The sequence below is a fragment of the Neophocaena asiaeorientalis genome, unplaced genomic scaffold (genome assembly GCF_003031525.2).
Source record: "Neophocaena asiaeorientalis asiaeorientalis breed wild unplaced genomic scaffold, Neophocaena_asiaeorientalis_V1.1 scaffold177, whole genome shotgun sequence".
Lineage (NCBI taxonomy): Eukaryota > Metazoa > Chordata > Mammalia > Artiodactyla > Phocoenidae > Neophocaena > Neophocaena asiaeorientalis.
The window spans coordinates 3,803,996-3,820,204 of record NW_020172779.1 but is presented as its reverse complement, the minus strand read 5'-3'; the positions used below and the strand labels follow the sequence as shown (position 1 = coordinate 3,820,204).

The 16,209-nt window shown below is 44.5% G+C and overlaps 1 protein-coding gene across 1 annotated transcript in view; it reads left to right on the top strand.

Annotated features, from left to right (window-relative positions):
* SAMD12 (sterile alpha motif domain containing 12) overlaps positions 1-16,209 on the top strand; it is a 414,016-nt gene that overhangs the window by 257,974 nt on the left and 139,833 nt on the right. The gene's annotated exons all lie outside the window — the stretch shown is intronic.

Here is a 16,209-nt window from a genome sequence, read left to right as displayed (position 1 = left end):
CTACGTGTGTAGCTATAACTGTGGCTACCCTGTGAATATATTTCATCATTCGTTTGTGCCAAGTTCCATGCCAGGTACTAGGGTTACAGTTGGGAACAGAGTAGAAAGGTCCCTGCCCTAGGTGATTTTTAGAACCTGGGGGGGAAGTAAATGTGAGGAAAGAAAGAAGCCTGCATATAAATATAGTCACATCTCATTTAATGCCACCCCCTAAGGCACTGATTCATTATAACTACTTCTTTCTTAAATGTTTCCTTTAAAAAGATTTTTTAGACCTATAACTATCCATATAGTATTACTAACCTGTATATTATCCCTTCTCTGAGCACTTCCCCACTCTGTCATCCAGTGGGCTGCTACAGCACATCTTAGTGTACACACACCCCGTTAACATGGGACTACTGCTCTGGAGTATTTTCAACCAATCAGCAATCTTTCTTCATATTCTAAGGTAATTGTGCTCCCTTCGTTATAGTTATCCTGCTTTGGCCTCTTTTCTTGCCATTTATTTTATCATCTGGTGACCAGTTTTGACTATAATGGCAGAAAGAAAAGGCATGCAAGGGAGAGTGTTGGAACTGAAGCAAAGAAAAACAAAAACTAAAAAGTACATCATCACAGGTGTAAAACTTCAAGACTCACATTTGTTTTCAAGGTTTCAGATTTGCTTTCTGTAGGGACTCAAATTTGCTTTCAAAGAAGCAAAGGATAAAGATTAGCAGGCAATTAGAAATTATCTGGACCTAATGAAAGCCAGTAGGAATATCACAAAGTTGGCCACTGGTTGTTGGAAACAATCTACGGCAAAAGTTACATGAGACTTCGTTAGATTTGGAAGAGTGGCTGCCATTGTCCAGTGCCAGAGAGGCATCTCCAAAGGAGCTGTACTGCACTGCCCCCTGCAGCATTGTTCAGTTAGCACACCCCTCTCTGGGGTCCTATCCACAGGAAATGAGGTGTATATGTGTGTGTGTGTGTGTGTGTGTGTGTATGTGTGTGTGTGTGTGTGTACTGTAAAGTTGTGTCAAGGGTAATGAAGGAAAAATTGAAAATGCAAAGAGAGGCTCTAAGTTAGACTGGGGCGTAACAGTGACATTTAAGTGGTGACAAGAAAGAGAAATCAGGGTTGCTAGGTAAAGAGTAGGGGAAGAACAAGCAGGCTGATGGAAAAGCGTGTGCTAAACTCTGGAGCACACAAGACGTTAGCAATACTTGGGAACTGAACACAGACCACAGGTTGGACCTCAAGGGAAAGTCACGTGGCCTGGACACAGCAAGGGCCAGATCTTGCAGGGCCTCAGAGCCACAGTCAGGATTTGGAATAGAGTCTCAATAAGTGTAATGAGAAGCCATTAAAGGATTTTAAGCAGAGGAGTCTCATAAGATGAGGTCTCATTTACATTTTTGAAAGATCATGCAGACAGCTGTGTGGAAAATGGATTGGACGAGGGCAGGGATGGAACTGGGAAGGTCAGTGACTTGCAGAAATCCTGGTGAGAACAGGTGATGGTTACAACTAGGGTGGTGGCCACTGAACAGGGACAACAGGGTGGCTCTGTTTGCAGGTAGGATCAACAGGCCTTGGTGATGGATTGGGTGTGGCCAAGGGGAAATCCAGGGTGAGTCCAGACTGCTGGCCGGAGCTGCTACACAGGTGGAGGAGCCTGCAAGGGGGAGTGTGAGACAGAGGCTGGACTGGGAAGTGAAGAGGTCAGTTTGGAACACGTTAAGTTTGAGGTACCTTTGAAACATGGAAGAAAGCAATCCGGTGTCTGAGTATGGAGCTCCAGTGAAGGCTCGGCACAGAACATGCAGGTTTAGGAATCATGAGAGTATGTGTATCAAAGGTGCTGGGGGGGGCGGTGCAGTCACCTGACCAGGAAGCAGTCCTGACCTTTACTTACAGTAAGTCTTGTCTTATGTCAAATAAGAGAGCAGCAGGGGACTTCCCTGGTGGCGCAGTGGTTAAGAATCCGCCTGCCAATGCAGGGGACACGGGTTCAAGCCCTGGTCCGGGAAGATCCTACATGCCGCGGAGCACCTAAGCCCGTGGGCCGCAACTACCGAGCCTTTGCTCTAGAGTCCACAAGCCACAGCTACTGAAGCCCGTGCGCCTAGAGCCCGTGCTCCACAATAAGAGAAGCCACTGCAATGAGAAGAAGCCTGCACACCACAACAAGCCCCCATGCAGCAATGAAGACCCAACACAGCCAAAAATAAATAAGTAAATAAATAAATTTATTTTTTAAAAAGAGAGTGCTGCAGGGGTAGGCTCCAAGTGTCCTGGGTGTCCTTCCCTCACTGGGTCGCCCATCCCGGGTCTCTTTTTTTTGCGGTATGTGGGCCTCTCACTGTTGTGGCCTCTCCCGTTGCGGAGCACAGGCTCCGGACGCGCAGGCTCAGCGGCCATGGCTCACGGGCCCAGCCGCTCCGCGACATGTGGGATCTTCTCAGACCGGGGCATGAACCCATGTCCCCTGCATCAGCAGGCGGACTCTCAACCACTGCGCCACCAGGGAAGCCCATCCCGGGTCTCTTCTGATGAAGGTTGTTCAAATGAAGATCAGAAAAGGCTTTGAGAGGGACAAGAGGCTGTACTGAGGAGAGAGATCACAAAGCGACATTGTGAGGCTGTACACCACGCCCTGTCCTCTGCCAGCTCCCCGCTCCCAGCATTACTTTTGTTGATATTAGGATAAACTATCACAAAGTGACCCAAAGAACAAGCCTCAGAGTCAAAGAGCCTAGGTTGTGATCCCAACTCTGTCCCTCCCCACCTATGGGGCAAATGTCACATCCTCTCTGAAAGTAAGTTTTCTCTGCTATCGAATGAGAACAAAAATATCTAGCTCACAGAGTGGCTATAGGATGCAGAGAGATTTTTGCAAAGATTTGTCATGGATCTGAATAAATGGTAGACAGGAAGCGGATCCACATCTAAGAACACATTCTTTCCAGAGATTAGTAAAAGGATGAAGTATGTGTTTTATAAGGCTATTCCAATCAGCCAAACCCTGAATTTCTGTTAAAAATTCTGTAGTCATCTCAAACCAGCGAGATGAGCGAGAGGGCGTTGTATAAGATATATAGCTTTATCACTGCCAATAAATTGCTTCTGACAGAGGCCAGTTTCTTTGTCAACCAGAATGACAGTCATTAGTGTACCAACACCTAAAGACAGGTTTTCATTGTCTGTGAACAAGTCTGGAGGATGGTATAGAAGCTTCTATAGATAGCTGTGTGTTTGGGTCCTTTTGATGATTTCACCTGATCAGGTTATATAACTTGTTAAAGAATCATTCCTAATGTTTCAAGGTTCTTTATGAGCACGTGAGGGCATTTTATAAAACAGAGTTTTTGCCTTTACAGTAAGTACCCTACATACGAACCTTCAAGTTGCGAACTTTCAAAGATGTGAACGTGTGTTCACATGTCCAGTCACGTAAGTTAGTTCACGTGTCTGGCATACATTGTCACGTGCTTTCATTCTCTACAAGTGGTTGTGCTTTTGTGTACTTTACTGTACAGTACTATATAGAGTATGGTAGTACAGTATCTTTATTTCAAGCCCAGGATGTCCAGAAGCAAGTGTACAAGCAGCGGTGATGTAGCTGGTACTACTGTACTTTTCAAGGTACTGTACTGTAAGATTTAAAATGTTTTCTTTATTTGTTTGTTTTTATGTATTATCTGTGTGAAGAGTATTATAAACCTATTACAGTACGGTACTATATAGCCAATTGTGTTAGGTGGGTACCTAGGCTAACTTTGTTGGACTTAGGAACAAATTGGACTTACGAACGTGCTCTCAGAACGGAACTCGTTCGTATGTAGGGGACTTACTGTATTATTGTGGGACTAGAAGAATCCCTACCACAACTACCAGCAAATCGTCCATTCTCTACCATTGTTATACCCTTGCTTCCATTATTAATGGAGCGGAGTGTGTTTTAATGTTCCTTGTGTTTTCATGTTCTACTGAGAAATAGTCATGGTCATTACCTAGGTCATCATGTGTATCTGCTAAGCATCTCCTGTGTGCCCAGCACTGTTTGGACTCAGAACGAAGACTCTTCCTTGTTTTTCATTGACTCTGCAACTGGAGAACAATACAAGAGTATTTGTGATTTGATATTCATTGGAATCGTACATAATTAGGTGCTCTAGGACAGCTCTGTCCAGTAGAACTTTCTGAAATGATGGAAATATTCTAGCTCTGCACTGCTCAGTACAGTAGCCACTGACCACCTGTGGCTATTGAATGCTTGAAATGTGGTTAGTGTGACTCAGGAGCTGAGTTTCTAATTTCACTTTAATTTACATTTAATCAGCCATATGTGGCTACTGGCTACCATAATGAACGATGCAGCTCCAGTATTTCTAAGGAGAGATGGCTGTGGGCTCCAAGAACTCAGGAAGGAGGTAGGACTGCAGCCTGATCTTAGAAGTAGGGAGGAAACTGGAGGACCACTCCATCTAGGGTAACAGCATGAACAGAGGCTTTGAGGAAGGGGAAAGTGTGCACTTTGTGAACATTACAGAGGGAAGAGCACTGAGGGTAATTAGATGAGTGAGACTTTCTGAAAGTGTCAGGGAAGAAGTTTCTAGAGTCTAGACCATTCCTCTGTTTCACAAGTTTGGTATGAGTATTTTACCTGCACTAAACCTCCCATATTTGGAATAGGGTTGCATAGTATTGATTTTGTTATGCTTTTTATAAATAAATGAATTCCATAGAGTTATACCATATAGTGTACCAGGTGTTCATCGAAACTTTCAATACAAATCCGATGAGAATCTAAAGGTAATTAAGAAGCGATTACATAGCAGAGGTTAAAGGAGCCCACAAGGGTTGTTTAGTCACCCAGAGGCTAACAACAGCAGAAGCCAGAGAGAGCAAAGCGAGGGACTGTATCCATGGAGTCTGTGGAGAGCCGGAGCCATGGGAGAGGGGTTAGCTGCCTGGAGACACAGTAGCAGAGAGGTGTAGGCTGTGCAGAACCATCCAGTCCAAGCAGGGAAAGCGAGAGAATAGTGAAACCTCTTGCCTGCTGCCTCCTGCTGGTGCCTCTCACTAGAGAAAGGCAGCCAGAAGCAAGATGGCATGAGATCACAGGTAACGCAGTCCACAGGAGTCAGCCTCCCATCAGAGCTGGACAGAAAAAGGTGAGAATGGATCATGGAGCAGGGGCAGGGAAAGGAGGTAGAAATAAACAACTCTCTTTTTCTTAACATTTAAAAAAGTAGTGTCTTAGTTAGTGCTGCTAAAATAAAAATACCATAGGCTGGGTGACATAAACAACTGGGGTCTCTTTTGTAAGTGCACTAATTCCCTTCATGAGGGCTCCACCCTCATGACCTAATTTCCTCCCAAAGGCCCTACTTCCTAATACCTTCACATTGGGGATTAGAGCTTCAGCATATGACTTTGGAGACAATACAAATATTTAGTCCATAGCAAATGGTAAAGTGGGAACTATATAGATAATATGTTGGTTAAATTATGAAAAAACCATACAGTTGAATGTGGTGCAGCATTGAAATTATATGCAATGACTAGAGAAAATTCTCACTAGACATTAAGCAAAGAATATGAAAATAGCATATACAGGAAGTTTAAAATGTTATTTTTAGTGTATATTCAGTAAACATGTAAATGTGTATTATTCATACTTACAGGGAAAAAAAAGAAAACTGGAAAGAACTACACCAATATTTTAACAGTGGTATCTCTGGATGGTGGTTTGAGCGTGCTTTTTATTTTCTTATTTGCACTCTCCTCGGTTTTCCAGATTTTCTAAAGCAACTTAATTACTGTATTTTTCTGATCTGGAACAATGTTCTGTTCTTGAGATATCTGCAGGGCTACACTGAGCAGAGAGCAGTATGTGGCCATGTCTTTTTCATCAGTCATTCACTAGCTCTGCAGTTAACTTGAGTCTCACTGTATACAGTACCCATTTCTGCAGTGATGACAGGGACCTCAGTTACATTTCTTAGTGTATTAAAAATGGGATGAGTTAATAAAATGCTCTTCTTTTAAAACATGCCACTGAGAAACCCTTAGGTCCTGGAAAATGGCCTGATTTCCTATTAATCTTTTTATTGCCTCAATTATTTCCTCAAACATGGTTAGTTAGTTCAGGTCCCCACCTTGCCCCATTGTCTATTACATTTGGCCTCTGTTAAATAGGAATCTTCGGTGGTGCTTCCTTATTAAATTGACAGTTGCATAATGCTTTATTGGCATCTGTAGGAGTGAAGCATATTTCTTAGGAACCACGGAGACAGTAGCCATTTCTTTTTCGGAACCACCTGAGCAGAGCCAGTATTTTGTGCTCTTGTAATCTTCATCTTGAAAACAGCAATTCATCTGTTTCATTGTTTTATTCTTTCCTGATAAGAAAACACTCCCCACTACTGTCCTCCTGATCTATAATCATCCGACCTTGATGGACTCTTGTAAATGGAATCATCGCCAGTGATCTGATGACTTCTCATATTAGTCATCATTTCAGGAAATCCACTCCCTCTCCCTGGCTTGCTTTTTAACCTCCAGCTGCTACCCAATTATTAGTTCTTCGGATGGCTGCTTCAGCAGCTTTGCTCTAGTACTTGCTTGTAGTAGATGTTGATAATAATAAGCAGTTCATAAATGTACACACAGTGTTGAATGCACATAAGGATTATTGTTCATAACCCAAATTGTAGTCACTTTTGCCATTAGGTGATTTAGGATTCTTGTGGTTTCAAAGAACAGAAAGTTGGGGACTTCTTGGTGGTGCAGTGGACAAGACTTTGCGGTCCCAACGCAGGGGGCCCAGGTTCGATTCCTGGTCAGGGAACTAGATCCCACATGCATGCCACAACTAAGGTTCCCATGTGCCACAACTAAGGAGCTGGCGAGCCACAACTAAGGAGGCTTGGAGCCGCAAGTAAGGAGCCTGCCTGCAGCAACTGAGACCCAGCACAACTGAAAAAAAAAAAAAAGAAAGCTGAAGTTGGCTTCTTCAAAACAACAGGGCTTGGTGAGGTGTTCCTGACACACATAGGGAAGAAGTCTTTGACAGGGCTTCAGAGCAAAAAGGCAGCAGGACCTCTCGTTTCTCCTTTTCTAGCTACTTCATTTTCTATACAGTATCTCTACAACTCAAGCCACAGAATGGCAGGTGTTGTCTGACCCCTTTTGAGTTCACTGACTGTGGCCAGAGCCCTCAGAACTCTCCCAGGTGCTCTCAGTTTCTCACCTTTCTGCTCCCAATTATTTTCTGCCCTTTCCCAACCCAATTCCTTATTCTCTGGACAGGAACTCTGATTGGCCCGGCTTTGATCCAGTCAACAACAGCCAGCAGCAGGGCTGTAATGTGTCTCCCTCACTGTCCAGAGATATCCCTTGGGGTCATTGTGAGGCATACAGACACCCTAAAAGGTGTTGACCACAGTTGTTATGTGGTTGATGCCTTCATTGTACTTAATCAAAGACAGGGATATAAAGTTACCAAATTAAAATCTTTTTTTTGTATTAATATTTAGAGGAAGAAGCATATAGCTCATGCAGATGAAGCCAGAGGGGAAAAAGTGAGCTTTGAAGACTTCTTTCCTACGTGGCAGGAAAGAACAGGTTATGTTCTTGACATAAGAGATTTTCACAGAGAGATGTCAAGGAGATGATGGGATGTGATTAAAATATCAGAACTAGGAATGACAGCAAGAAAAATAAAACACGGAAGGGCTAGCTCATAAGAGGCAGGCAGCTTTCCCGTAGTGAATATGGCTACTTTGGTACCACGTTTACGAATCTAGACACCAACTGATGCATATTTTACAAAGCTTGCATCCTGGAAGTAAGAAGATCCATTCTGAGGCAAACAGAATACAATTAGCCTTTCTGTGTGGGTCCCATTGCATTGCATCCCCAAATTGAAACATAATGTAGAGCACCCACTAGACTTCAGGCAAATCTTAGACTGTATGGTTATCAAGTGAACCTTTAGATGAGTATCAGTATTAATTAAGCTCTGTGCTAAGCACTCGAATAAGTACTTCATGTTCTTTAACTCATTTAATTCTCACAAGCACCATCAAATAGGTTTCACAATTCCCATTTTATGGAGAGAAAACTGATACTCTAAGAGACAGAAATGACATGGCCAAGGTGACAAGGTTAGAATTTGGAACTCAACCCAGATCTGTCTGACCACAAAACCCTTGGCTTTATTTTTTCAGTGTTTGAGTTGCGTTGTTGTAGGTTTTTCAACCTGTTCTATGGACTGTTTGAGGAATTATGTGAGGAACACCCCTGCTGCATCCCAGGCTAGCTCCCAGGCTAGCGCTGGTGTGGACCCGTGAATGGTTAGACCATAAGCCACATCAGGATGCTAAATACTCAATACTATGAGGCTGTGACTGAGGCAGCTGGAGAAGAGGCGTCTGCACATCCTAGCTCTGGAAGCTTGGGCACGTTCCTTTCACCTCTGGGCTTCATCGCCCTGCACCTGTAAAAGCAAAGGCGTAAAAGGACCTACCTGATAAGTGATTGTATAAAGAGTTGATACATGTAAAGATGCTAGAGTAGCACCTGAAACAAAGTAAAGGCTCCTACAGTGGTCACTCTTATTATTACCCACAAAGTGCTAGTTCTCTCCGAAACGGTACTGCCTGCCCGAATGAGGCAGGCAGGATACAGAGAGAAACAGGCTTTGACACATCAGGTATTGCTAGGTAAGGAGGCAGACGTTGGATATTTAAAACAGAAGGATCTGTGAACGAATGGCTTCATTTATTCAACACATGTTTCTTGAACCTGTATGGTGAGGCAAGCACTCAGCTCAGTGTTAGTTAGGGATGGAGAGGCATGGATGGCACAGTGAAAGTATATGGAATGTTCTAGATTCTGACTTCAAAAAAGAGATGAGTCCTAGGAAAAGGGCCACAAGGAATTACCTGTGAAAACAATCAGGGGTATGACAGACCTAGGATTGCCTCACAGAGATAATAATCTGATTTCTTTACCAAGGCCTTGCACAGTTCTTTATTTAGGCAACAGTTTTAGCACACCCACGTGCACTGAGGGGTCTTCTCCCCCCACACTCTCTATACCCACCTGTGTCTACCGACTCACTGCAAAATGTATCACTGTCCTTCACGTTCCAGAGTGACACAGCTAACTCACCATATATCTCAATGAAGGATTATTCAGTTCTATAGAACATTCCTCAACTGAAGATAGCTTGAGAAGGGAGAAAGAAGAAGTGTTGAGGCATATTAAAAATTGGCTTTTTCTTGGTGACAGTTTGTCAGTTTTCAATTTAGCATCCTTCCCTGTTCTTTTTTCTACCACGTAGATCTGTCTGAGTCTTGATTCAGTGGGGATTTTCTTGCAAGGTGCCTGTCTTCAACCATATGGATAAAATCACCAGGTTTAATTGAAGGCTGTTCAGAGTCTTGCTCTATTTACAGTTGTTGGCCTCAGTCCTAGACTCCAAGGAAATAGTGCCTCTTGGCCGGTGATGGTCTGTGTCTAACCCCTGGCGTGGGCCTTGTCTTTGACGGGCCTTGGGTGTCACGGCTCCCTAGGACCTGGAACAAGCCCCACCTGGGACCCTTCTGGTTTCCTCAGGCCACCCTCATCCTACTGTCCCATCCCTTAGTCTCTGAAGCCACAAGAGTCTGTTGTCTGTGCCCGTCCGTGGTTCGTGGCATAGAGCAAAGGATCTAGACTGCTTGAGCTGGAAAGAACTTCATTTACTTAAACAAATATATATATCAACAAGCCCATGTGTAGCACTTCCTGTGTATTAAGCACTTTCTCATTTCACAGATAAAGAAACCAAGGCACACCAAGGTTAAGGAACTTGTCATACAGCCGGTAACTGGCAAAGCCAGGAAAGATCTCATTGAGTAATTCAGTGTCTGCACTGTTTCCCCCAACTGTGCCGCTTTACCCTGCTTAGAGGCTACCTTGTCCAACCTCTTATTTGATTGAGTTATTGTATAAAAGACTCTTTACACGCAGTAAGAGCAGTGTAAGTGCCGGCTGTTGTTATTAGTGTGTTTAATAGCTGGTGAAAGCTGAGGCCAGAGAAGCAATGCAAGCTCACACACTTAGCCCAGGATTTCCCAAATCATATTCTGCAGCATGCTAGTATCCAAAAGGATGTGATAAGTACTGTATTTTTTTTAAGGATAGTGATCAAATAGGGTTGGGAAATGTTGGTTGAAGTTTTTGTTTTAGGAAAGAACAGGTTATGTTCTTGACATAAGAGATTTTCATAGAGAGATGTCAAGGAGATGATGGGATGTGATTAAAATATCAGAACTAGGAATGACAGCAAGAAAAATAAAACACGGAAGGGCTAGCTCATAAGAGGCAGGCAGCTTTCCCATAGTGAATATGGCTACTTTGGTACCACATTTACAAATCTAGACACCAACTTATGCATATTTTACAAAGCTTGCATCCTGGAAGTAAGAAGATCCATTCTGAGGCAAACAGAATACAATTAGCCTTTCTGTGTGGGTCCCATCGCATTGCATCCCCAAATTGAAACATAATATAGAGCACCCACTAGACTTCAGGCAAATCTTAGGCTGTATGGTTATCAAGTGAACCTTTAGATGAGTATCGGTATTAATTAAGCTCTGTGCTAAGCACTCGAATAAGCACTTCATGTTCTTTAACTTTGGTTGAAGTTTTAAAACAGTCTTTTACACTATAGTACTTCTCAAAGACTTTCATGTGCTAATGGGTATGTTAATCTCCCAAAGGTGGCCGTGGCACACAGTTCTCTAGACTTAATAGACTGTTGTATGGGAAAAAGTTAGCATAACAGGACTGAGACTGCTTTTCTTTTTCTTAGAAGGTCCTGCTTGTGAGGTTGGCCCCTACTGGATTTCAGGAGAGTTCCCACCACCCCCCGATCAGAAGGGCCCACGTGCCTAAACCGTTTGTCCAAAGAATATCATCTATGTTCAACACTTGCTTTCTTCCCGGGAATCGAGAAATTTGGTACCTGCCGAGCCAAGGATGCCTGTGTGACCAGCCCCCGATAAAAAACCTTAGGCGGTGGGCCTCTAATGAGCTTCCCTGGTAGAGAGCATTTCACACATGTTTCACAATTCATGGCTGGAGGAATTGAAAGCATCCTGTGTGACTCCAAGGGGAGAGGATGCTCGGAAGCTAGTGCCTGGTTTCCTCCAGACTCCACCCCAGGGGCCTTTCTCTTTGCAGATCTTGCTCTGCATCCTTTTGCTGTGATGTGATAAACCTTAGCTGTGAGCACAGCTATATGCTGAGTCCTGTTGGTCCCCCCAGTGAATCAGCAAACCTGGGATGTTCTTTAGGACCCCTGTCACCACCAGAAAACCCTCTTCTTCGTGATGCCTTTTAATGTCATGTGGCTCACTGGGGTTCTACAGCGTACAGTGTGGGCAAGGACGAGCTTCAGTCCCACAAGTTAGAGGCAGAGATCACCCAACATCACCACTCTGGGCTTCTTGGTGGAAAACGTTAGGGTTCCTGAGGCCCATGTGGAGGTCATTACCAAGTAATCATTTCCTTCCTGGTGGGAATACACAGATTAATTAAACAGTGACAGAGCAGAACTGGCTGGCACTATTTCATCACACTTTTGGCACGGTTGGGTGGCAAGGGTAAGGATGGAACCAATAGCTTCAAGATAGAACCATCTTTCATGTTCTTCCATTTTTTTAGACTTAGCTCTTTAGCCCAGGATAAAATTATTTATATAAATTTATATTACATTATATTAGCATTTGTATGAAAATGTATTATATAAAATTATATATGTGCATAGGAAATTTTTCATATATCTAGTTAGACAACTCTACTAAAGGGAGGTTTTTGAGCCTCACGGCCGAGCCTGTGGCTTATCCCTTAGTAAATACGACTTCCTTAAGTTCACTGTAGAGAATAAACAGATGCACCAGGCGTCTCCTGAGAGCAGGTAGGCTCCTCTGGTGCGTGAAAAACCAGATGAAGAGGGCGATCAGCCCCAGTGTGTGTTCCTTCCAGCCCCTTCCCTGGTCTTCCTCCTGCACATTCTTCATGGCTGACTTGTCCTCCTCGTGTTTTTCACAGCTGCTCTAAGTTATATTTGCGTATCCTCTGCCATGGGTGTACTTCCTGCAGCCCAGACTGCTCCAGCTCACTTCCCTACATTGTATGTCTGGACCAGCCTGCATTGTTTGCCTTTGACCTTGTTCTCACAGCCATGGTTGTCCTGTTTCCAGATAACATACAGTCTTGTACCAAGAACTGGCCAGTTATTAGTTGGTTTAGCTGGCTACTTTCCAAGTTACTAAACAGTTCGTCATCCTCATGGTCTCCATACCCTAGGCTCATGCTGGATCCTGCCTCCGTTTATGTGTTTCTCTATGTGTTGCTTGTATCCTTTTTGCTCTTTTTGACCTCTCCAAATCCCAGCTCAGGTCTTACTCTGTCCTCCATGAAACTGGCCTCCTCCACTGCACCACTGTGGACCTCCCTGGACCTTGAATTCCCAACAGGATCTCTGTCTGTAGCATACATGATTATTTTATCTGCTTATACATCCAAACCCACAGTGGTTGAGCTCCTACTAAGAGGAGTCCCTGCCCCCAAGGAGCTCACTGTCTGTCTGAGCTGCCTCGCAATGTTATACTATTTTTCACACGCGAGTGCTAATTCCTCTCTGCATCTCTTGACAGTCTGAGAATAATGAACTCTTCTTGGGTTTTCTGCATTTCCAGAGTGATGAATCTTCAATAGTAAATAGTGGTTAAGAACTCAGGAAAAGGCTCAGTTCCTAGCCCATTTCTACAGTCAAGAGCCGTATTCGTCTCTATTTCCTCACCTGTAAACTGGGAATAGTCATATCTGTCCGACCGAGTTGTAAGGGCTGAAGTGGGTAGTGTTCATAGCCTAGCACAGGGCCAAGCACATGCTAATCCTGTAAGTACATACTAGCTATAATTCTCACTAAGCAGGCCCGTGACACAAGAGTTTGTCGTGGTTTTTCCTGGAACTTTGGCCTCAGAGCAGGACTGGGAGATTTTTCCTGGTGGGCAAGATCCTGGCATTGCACTGTCCACCTTCCATCAGGTCCAACCTCAGCAAGATGGGAGGAGTTAAAAGAGAAAGCAGTAGAGACTCAGAAAGTCAACAATGCGTGTCAAGACCTGCCAGGCTTCCTCTGCCCAAGGACGTGCATTTCCACGTGCATTTCCATTTTTGGCATGAAGGTTGCTGTCCCTAGTTTGTTGTGTTTCCTGACAGTCACTCAGTGTGGAATGGAGGCTGGAAAAAAGGGAAGACTTTCCACATCATGATGGAATACAGTGTGCCAGGTGCCATGTATGCAGTCTCCATTTTCACAGCATCCCTGCCGAGTAGGTGATCTTACTCTCATTTGAAAGATTTTATTTTTATTTTTTTATAAATTTATCTATTTATTTATTTTTGGCTGTGTTAGGTCTTCGTTGCTGTGCGCGGGCTTTCTCCAGTTGCAGCAAGCGGGGCCTTCTCATTGCGGTGGCTTCTCTTGTTGTGGAGCATGGGCTCTAGGCGCACGGGCTTCCGTAGTTGTGGCACGTGGGCTCAGTAGTTGTGGCTCGTGGGCTCTAGAGCTCAGGCCCGGTAGGTGTGGCACACGGGCTTAGTTGCTCAGCAGCATGTGGGATCTTCCTGGACCAGGGCTCAAACCCGTGTCGCCTGCATTGGCCGGCAGATTCTTAACCACTGCACCACCAGGGAAGCCCCTTGAAAGATTTTAAAACTGAGACTTAAAGAGGTTAAGTAACTTGACCAAAGTTGCACAGCTAACCCAACACAGACCTGAAGCCTTTCCCCTTAACACCAAACGCCCTTCAGTAAATCAAATCCTTGGAAGTCCTGGCGGAGTCTGGGCTGATCTGTCTGCATTTCCCCTTCTACAAGACCCACTCCCACTCTGCCCCAGGGGTCTGTGGTAGAGGTGACAACTTCACAGCAAGCTTGTAACTCCAGCGCCCTAATACAGCCTCTTCAGGGCTGGGACTAGGGTGAGGCAAATGAGGAGCCTGGTGCAAAATGTAAGGGGGACCCTCACTCCCAGGTTCATGTATGTGTCGACCCACAATTTTGCTCACCCTTATCCCAGCCCTGCCCTTCCTGAAGCCAGCTGTCCTGCAGTATAGCTGCTGGGATTTGCTAAAGGCAGCTACCCCTAGACCTCCATCACGGTGAGAGCCAGGATGGGCCTAAGACTGGCTGGCAGGCTCTTTGCTCCCTACGCCCACCTCCACCTTTCTCAGATTGCACATTTCTATTTCTGGACAATTCCTGCCCCTAAAACTCTTCTCATTCCTCCAAAACTACCTTTCACGGTTTCTTTTTCACCTGATTTTCCCTCCCAAACTGTAATGTGCCTCCCAAGCAGGAGGAGGCCACAGGGATCCTCTGCCAGGGTTACAGAACTGATCTTACCCCAGGTGTCAGCTCCATTCTGTTGGACGTGGCTGAGTACATGGGAGGCCAGGGCAGAGCGGAGAGCAAGGTGGCCCGTGTGATTGGGCTTCACCTCAGGCCTGGGCTGTGGGTAGTTGTGCTGGCCATTGTTATTCCCCGGGTCGCCCCTTCTCATCATACAGGAGAGGAAATGGAGGCCATGGGAAGGGGGATGACTTCCCTGAGCTCAGTCAACCAGCTGATGCAAAACCAGGCTTAGAAACCCGATCTGCTACTCCTAGCCCATCTTCTTCACTGAGTCGGCAGATGGAGCCCAGTTCCGTTACTACCATGGCCACCAAATCATAAAAGGAGGCATGATTCATACTTTAGCTGTGCCCAGTTTTGCTCTCTCTCAAAAACCTGCCCCTGTAATGGAGTACCAGCAATGTAGTGTAGGGGCCACCTACATCAGAATCATCTAGAGTTTTGATTCAAAATGCTGAGTCTCGGGACATCCCCTAGTTCTTCTGACTCAGAAGGTGATTCGGTCACTAAAGTTTAAAAAGTACTAATGTGGAGATGAGACTGTTTATGTCAGTGACTTTTTATTTAGTTTCTGGGCTTCTCTTTGTTTTCCTTTGGGGCATGAAGTCAGTATCGCCATCTTGTGTTTCTAGTTCTCAGTCAAATGGAAATCACCATATATTTCATCAAACTGTGATTCGGCCAAGATAGAAATGAGAGAAGGGAATTCTCAGAATAGGAGACATTCAGTTTTCTCTTGTGGGTCATGATAGAGTTATATAGAAAGATCCGTCATTTACCTACTGGTGTGTTTTCAGTAAAATTCTGTTGTCAAAGATGGAAAAACGCTCTTAAGATCTTCATTTTCCGTTGTAGGCAGAAAATACATGTCAGTATTTTCCTAGAACTCCATTCTAAGAATTTTGTTTAGTGCATTAAGCCCGCCACACTGGTGGGCATGGCCAGAATCTGCAAATGTGCGTGTTTGACACACAGAGTTTTTCAGAAAATTTGACTTAATTGCCAACATTTTAAAATATTTATTCCATCTTCTACTAAAATTTTTTAAAATATTTCATATGGGACCACAGTCCCCCAATGCAACAACCTGATGTCCAGTGGCTGGTCTTTGAAACAGACTAGGGCACACTAAAGACATTTGTAAGTTCTTTAACATTCCTCCTATGGAGAGGTGGTGTCTGGGTATCCTCCCCTAGAAGGCTGAGTGACTGCTCTGACCAGTATAATGGGGCAGAAACTGGCAGCATCTACTTCCTGTCTCTTGAGACACTTGTTCAAGGTGTGCAACTGCTCTGAGCTCACCATGCTGTGGGAGGCCCAAGCCACAAGAAGACGCCCTAGAAGACACATCATGGGGAGAAAGACAAAGGTCAAGGAGCACCTGGGTGCCAGACACGTGACTGAGGAAGCCATCTTGGAAATGCATCCTCCATCCCTGTGACGGGACATCCCATGGGTCAAAGATGGGCCACCCAGCTGAGCTCTTCATGAATTCCCATCCAACAAAAGCATAAGCAAAGGAAAAATCCTTGCTTTAAGCCATCAGTTCGGTCTAGAGAACTGAAACAAGAGCATGTGTTTCTAGTTTGCTCTGTTCTGACCTCCATTCTCTCCCCTGGCTTTACTTTCTCAAATTGTTTTACATTTTGACTCCTGTAGGTATGTGGGTTCACAGTCTGTATTTAAGCCTGTCTGGAGACCCTTGAATTATGTGAACTTTTGAAAATTAGAATACT